General features: G+C 40.8%; 1 long non-coding RNA gene across 2 annotated transcripts; it reads left to right on the top strand.

The window, feature by feature from the left end:
• The first annotated feature begins 1,964 nt into the window (after positions 1-1,964).
• On the top strand, positions 1,965-2,942 carry LOC134216418 (uncharacterized). Of its 2 annotated transcripts, XR_009980660.1 has the most exons (4): positions 1,965-2,255; positions 2,323-2,399; positions 2,457-2,529; positions 2,612-2,942. It is a non-coding gene; the product is annotated as an uncharacterized LOC134216418 (long non-coding RNA). The 2 variants fall into 2 exon arrangements; XR_009980659.1 differs by having other exon boundaries at positions 2,323-2,529.
• Positions 2,943-6,955: the final 4,013 nt, after the last annotated feature.

Raw genomic sequence — 6,955 nt, 5'->3', positions numbered from 1 at the left:
GCTCGTATGGCGTCTGAATAGAAGTCCAACAATGTTATACTAAAACAGCAATCAACTACGTGTGGTAGACTCTCCAAAACCTTGTAATAACTATTGCATTATTTTCCTTTCAAAACACCCCGTTTAACCCCGTTTAAGATTTTGGCAGTAACGCCCAGTGAAATCAAGTTGAGCGTGATGAGTTGCGTTGACCTCTGATGTCCAGACTTCAGATTTGTCTGGATGGTCCAGAAAATGATTATGAACATTGAACACAATTGAAATATAATTCCTTGACCTGTCCAGCGTTAAGCTTAGTATGCAGTTCTCAAGGAAAACGGTCAAGAAAAATTTGATCTAATTACCAAAGTAATTTTGACAAATGGTAAACCCAATTGAAATAGTAGGCGAAGAAAGAATATTTGGTGTTTATTCGTCTGTCAATTTGGTAAAATGTTATCTAGCAGGTAAGCAATTAAACATAATAAATATTTAAAAGCTTAATTTTAATGTTCTTTTGCTCTCTCGTAGGAAAATATGCATGCCACAAGAGCCGAGATACGAGAGGTGCGACGATACCGGGATAGCCTCCCCGCCTGGAGGCCAACAAATTGTTTCAATCTGCAGAGTCTACGGATCGGTAGTTGATATACGCAAAATCGGATACAGTTCAAGATGAAATACCTTTACAGATCTTTACTCGTACTTGCCTCTGGTTGTATTGAGCAATACGTCACTATCTGCATGGTTGAAGGTTGCAGGCATGTCAGTTATTTATCTTTTCATCTTTCCAGCTGGGAAATCTTTACCGTCAGAGTCCGGAACAGATACAGGCAGCAATCAATCAAAAAATGCCCTAACGTCAATTCTCGCAACACATAGTTAACACCAACTAAATTGGTCCCGTTGTTCAACCGGACCTCAACAGGATAACCACGGCATGAGATGAAGCATTGAAATAGCCTATGAAAATGTCAGATGAAAGGTCGTTAGCCACTTCTCGAGTTGAGAGGCACACAAACGCCATGACGAACCCCTTCGTGACCTTGACTTCGCTAAAGCACGTTGCTATAAGCTGGATAGGACCAGCATACTGCACACCAGGAATTTTTATGAAAGATTTCCCCGGCATTTCTCCGAAAATTCCTTCTTCAAAGTTCCCCACCGAAAGGACCCCCGAAGTTCCTCCAACAGTTGTTCCGCAATTTCTCTTGTATTTCTGAAAGAATTTCTCTGGAATTTCTCAAGAATTCCTTAAGAAACTTCTTCACGATACCCTCTGTAAATGCTCCCAGTAATTCTTTCTAAAATATACTTGGAAATTTGGTCAGAATTTACTTCAAGAATATCTTTAGGAACTCAACCAAAAACGCTCTAGGAATTGCCCGTTGAATTTTCCCAGAAATCCTTCCCTCCCCCCTCCGGAATCCCTTCCAGTATCTCACCAAAAATTCTCTAATTTCTTTGAAGAGTCCCCGAAAAATGCATAGCAAGCTCTTCCAAAATTTCCCCCCCTAATTCTTTTGGGAATTCAGCCAAAAAATTCCCAGGAAATTGTGCTAGTAATTCCCTCCAAAATTCCTCCGATAAAAATCTTCGAAAGAGTTTCTGGATCCCTAAATATTTTGCTTTTACCGATGCATTTCCTGAAGGATTTCATGAAGAATTTCCTATAGAAATTCGGGAATCTATTCTTCCAGAAATTAATGTAGGAAGATTGTAGCAAAAATTTGTAAGGTAAATTTCCAAAGGAATTTGTGAATGAAGAAGTTCTCGATGAAATTCGCAATGGAATTTTTAGCGGAGCTGAAAAAGAAATTCTTGGAGAAATTCGTGAAAAGGTAAAACTTTTTCAACTACTACCTGTGACCGTTCGGTTCCAATATGGACTTGTTGGCTCCACCACAAGTGAATTTCCGTCACCAATCCCTCCCATTACGACCTTTCCAAAGATTACACCTCGGAACTGTCACACTCACTGGTCGAAGATCGTCTCACGAGTGAGTGCGTGTTCCACTTTCACGTCATACCAAGTGTGACCAGATGCGATAGACGTTCGAGCAGTTTGAGTTCGGGCAAAATACGCACAGCCCTGTTCCATTTGAGCTTGCCTATAGAGGGTGCTCAATGCAACAGGATGGGCAAACTAAAAACATAGAACATAATTTATGTAAAAAGGGACTATAAAAGAGGCGGAAGGCGTAGAATCTTTCTCTTTTGTAAAACCAGTGATCCTTGAAAGAAGTAGTAGTGCGCGCGTGTGTAAATAATAGAAGGTTAATTGTATAAATAATTGTTGGTGAAGTTTCTTTTAATTCTGTGTTGTTTCTTTTCTTATAATAGGATCTGTTAGTCGTTAAAAATAGTTGTTGTAATGGTAAAGTAGTACGGTTTTGTGTAGAATAAAAGCTATTAGTACGGTTAGTAGTGTCAACATGTAAAACTTAGCCTAAATTAATGTACTACTTAAATTATAGTTTAAATCCTGTAAAACAACACAAGAACAGAAAAACGACAGTAACAAACAAATTAAAAGTCACCGAGAAAAAGGTAAATATCATGTGCTGTGAACAGATCAGAATGTTTAGAGGTTAGGAAGTGACGTCGCAGGGTGCTAATCCGTTGTGTCTAGGTCCATGCCAAAGGGACCTTTTTCTTTTGTACCTTTTTTCCAAGGTCTCGAGAGTGCAGTGCCACAGTGGTGATTTCCGGGAAGATTTGGCGAGTGCCCGTTGGCTTGGATAAAGCAGCGTCATCGCTGGCCGAAGTGTGGCCGCCATCTTCCAACACCGATACGGAAAAGCCACGTCATCAATCTCGCAGGGCAACACTCGTTCCGTCCCTGGAATGATTTCCGGACTGAAGCGGCTCCGCAAAGAGCATCAAGCCGGCCAGATCAAAGCTGATCGGTCACATCACCAGAAAACACCGAATCCAACAAGCATGCAAGTACCCCCGAATGTGACGTCACAAAATAAATTGTAAAATGTATGAGCCAGGTGTAGCCATCTTTAAGAAAGAGTAACCCTTGATTTTAAGGTCTTTCACCATTTTCTCTTGTGTCGTTTTCCCGGGTCCACAAAGGGACCACCAAGCCTCGTCTTTCTTGGATCACTGTGAATAGATCCCCCCTTCTTCGAGTAATAGCTTTGCCCATCCTACCGCATTAGCGCTTTTTATTACGGCTCTGTTTTTATACTCCTGCGAAGAACAGAATCATCCTCAGCTTGAGTATTGGGGTGATTGAAGTAGCGTATCGACCCGGTAGAATACCCTCCCGTGAGCTAGCGAGTTTCATACCTTAATCGACAGTGATGATAAATATTGCATAGTTGTAAGTAGGTAATTGGTAATTGTAAGTTGTGAGATATAATTTTGCAAGACGGGATAATTAAAGACTTAAATGGTTCCGATAAGTTTCTACTGTTGGAATAAAGAGGTCAATGTTTTTTTTTATTTGATTGGCTACTCAGCTCCTCGCCGGCTACACCGAATAGAATATCCTGCTACACTGAACTCGATCCTGGGTCAATTGCTTCCAGTAGCCCTGAGCGTTCAACGCCTTCAGATCCTCTTCTACTGCAAAAAGCCATTGTGTACACGGCCTTTCCCGGGTTCTCTACTGAATATTATCTTTGCTTGTCGCTTTTCCGACATATGAACAGCGCGTCCAGCCCATTCGTGTCTGCCATATAATATAAGCTTAACAATAATACCCAGCCTTTTATACTGTTACTGTTACAAATTATGTCGGAATTTCATCCGCAATCAACGATCCGTCCAACGTAACACGAATAAGCCGTATCAGTTTCGCCGGAAAACCATGTTCTAGCTGAAATTACCATAATTCATTTCGTTTTGCTGAGTTGTACGCTGTCTTGAAATCAATAAACAAACATATGTCTTTATTCTTTATTCCTTATTCAATTTATGTTCCCATATGCTATCTGATTCATGTAATAATTTTTAATTAGCTTGGCTGGGTGTCGGTGATGCAGCATACCGGTTTACCTACTTCATATATAAATTTAAGCGACGGAGACTGTAATTTATTGAGATATTTTCAGTCCTTTTTAGTAATGCCATTAAGTTCCATTCCCGGCCATTAATAAATGGATTGACATTGCCCTTCTATTTTGAAGCGCACGATGCATTTCAGAGTAAATTCTAGATTGCTTTGAGAATAGTTCGTATGTTCAAAAGAGAGGCTATGAGTACTTGGAGGGATTTCCGAAGGAATTGCAGGAGGAATTTCCGGAGGAATTCCTGGAGGAATATCCGGAGGAGTTTCTGGAGGAATATCCGGAGAAATTCCTGGAGGAATTTCCGGAGGAATTTCTTGAGGTGTTTTCGGAGAAATTCCTAGAGGAATTCCTGGAGGAACTTTCGGAGGAATTCCTGGAGGAATTTTCGGAGGAATTCCTGAAGGAATTTCTGGAGGAATTTCCGGAGAAATTCCTAAAGGAGTTTCCGGAAGAGTTCCTGGAGGAATTTCCGGAGGAGTTCCTGGATGAATTCCTGGAAGAATTTCTGGACGAATGCCTGGAGGAATTTCTGGAGGAATCCCTGGTGGAATTTCTGGAGAAATTTTCGGAGGAATTTTATTGGTTTTGCTTTCCGAGGAACTCCTGAAGGAATTTCCGGAGAAGTTCCTGGATAAATTACCGGACGTATTGCCAAATGATTTCTCGGAGGAATTCCTGAAAGAGTCTCCTTAGGAATTCATCCAGGATGAACTTCTAAAGTAACTATTGAAGGAACTCTTGGAGAAGTTCCTGTTAGAATTTCCGTAAAATTTTTGGGGAAACTTCCGAAGCAATTACCGGAGGAATTCAAGGAGAAAGTACCGGAGGAAATCCTGCACGATTTCCCAGAGGAACTTCTGGTGAAATTTCTCAAGGAATTACTTGTTGAATTTTCGGTGGAATTCCAGGATAATAATCTAAAAAAAGTTTTATTACGGTGGAGTTACTGGAGGAATACCCAGAGGAAATCCCGGAAAAGTCCTAGAGAAATTTCCGAAGAAATTACCGACGGTATTCTTGAAATAAACCCTAAAAGAATTCCCAGCGGAGTTCCTCGAGTTCTTTTCGAAGAAATTCATAGAAAACGTCGCAGAGGAAGTTACTGAGGAATCTCCGTAGGAATTCCGGTAGGAATCCCCCAGGATTCCTTTAGAACTCGTGAATGAATATTTGAAAAAAATGAGGGAAAATTTTGGGCAAACTCTCGGATGAATTCCTGGAGAAATTGGAGAAACTCGCGGAAAAACACCAGGAGGAGTTCATGAATTTGGTGGAATTTAATGAGTACCTAGTCTCTGGAAGACTTCTTTGATGAGATAGGAAATCTAGGATGAATTAACGGAAATCTCATGGAGGAATTCTTTAATGAATTTTTGGAAGAGATCTCGGATATTTTTTGGAAAACCTCATAGAGAAATTTCTGGAAGAACCTCTAAAGCACCTGATGGACCCGATCTCATTTATCACTTCGCAGAGCGATAACAAAACTTAAAACTGTAAACTACATTTGTGAACAAAAATATAATACATTTTAGAGAATTAGTGCATTTTATTTGAATAATTTATTTTAAGTCTTTTTCCTCTTCGATTTCATTAATTCCACTCTTTTATCATGGTTCAAGTTTCAGACCTGCTTTTCAACTAGTGTTCTTTATATTATTTTCATTCAACGGATTTTCTTCAACGATTTTTTTTTTGATACTAAATGATACTATGGTTCTCTAACTATATAATCTGAATTCTCGGGAGTAGTAGATTCACATAAATTCACAGCCTAAATTGCGTAATTTTTTTCACTGATAAGTGCAACCAAAATTGAACTCTTATCAACACTGCGCCCGCCTTCATTGACTCAAACGGTATCAATCCACTATCATCCCATAAGGTACAGCAAATTGAATTCATATCGACACTGCGCCGCCCTCTTTGACTCAGACGAGCGCTCAATCCACTATCAACACATATGCAGCCAAATTGATCTCATATCGATACTCGCCTAGCCTCATTGACTCAGACAAGCACTCAATCCACTATCATCACATAAGTGCACAAATTGAACTCATATCAACACTGCGCCGCCTTCATTGACTCAAACAGGCGCTCAATCCACTATCATCCCATAAGTGCAACCAAATTGAACTCATATCGACACTGCGCCCGCCCTCTTTGACTCAGGACGACTCAATCCACTATCAACATAATTGCACCAAATTGAACTCATATCGATGCGCCCGCCCTCATTGACTCAGACGAGCACTCAATCACTATCATCATAAGTCAAACAAATTGAACTCATGTCGTTACAGCGCCCACCTAATTGACTCAGACGAGCGCAACCAAATTGAACTCATATCAACACTGCGCCCCTTCATTGACTCAAACGAGCGCTCAATCCACTATCATCCCATAGTGCAACCAAATTGAACTCATATCAACACTGCCGCCTTCATTGACTCAAACAGGCGCTCAATCACTATCATCCCATAAGTGCAACCAAATTGAATTCATATCGACACTGCGCCCGCCCTCTTTGATACAGACGAGCGCTCAATCACTATCATCACAATTACAGCAAATTGAACTCATATCGATACTGCGCACCCCTCATTGACTCAGACGAGCGCTCAATCCACTATCATCACATAGAAAGTCAGCAAATTTAAAACATTTCGACACTGCGCCCGCCCTCATTGACCTCAGACGAGCGCAAATCAACTATCATCACACAAGTGCAACCAAATTGAACTCGAATGGATACTGCGCCCACCCTCGATGATTCAGACGAGCGCTCAATCCACTATCAATACATAAGTCAACCAATCTGAAGTCATATCGACATCGCCACCCTAATGGACTCAGACGGCACTCAATCCACCATCATCCATAAGTGCACAAATTGAACTCATATCGACACGCGCCGCTCTCATTGACTCAGAGCAATACGTAACCGT

This window comes from Armigeres subalbatus, chromosome 2, assembly GCF_024139115.2.
Source record: "Armigeres subalbatus isolate Guangzhou_Male chromosome 2, GZ_Asu_2, whole genome shotgun sequence".
Taxonomy (NCBI): Eukaryota; Metazoa; Arthropoda; class Insecta; order Diptera; family Culicidae; genus Armigeres; species Armigeres subalbatus.
This window is presented reverse-complemented; position numbering and strand designations above follow the sequence as displayed.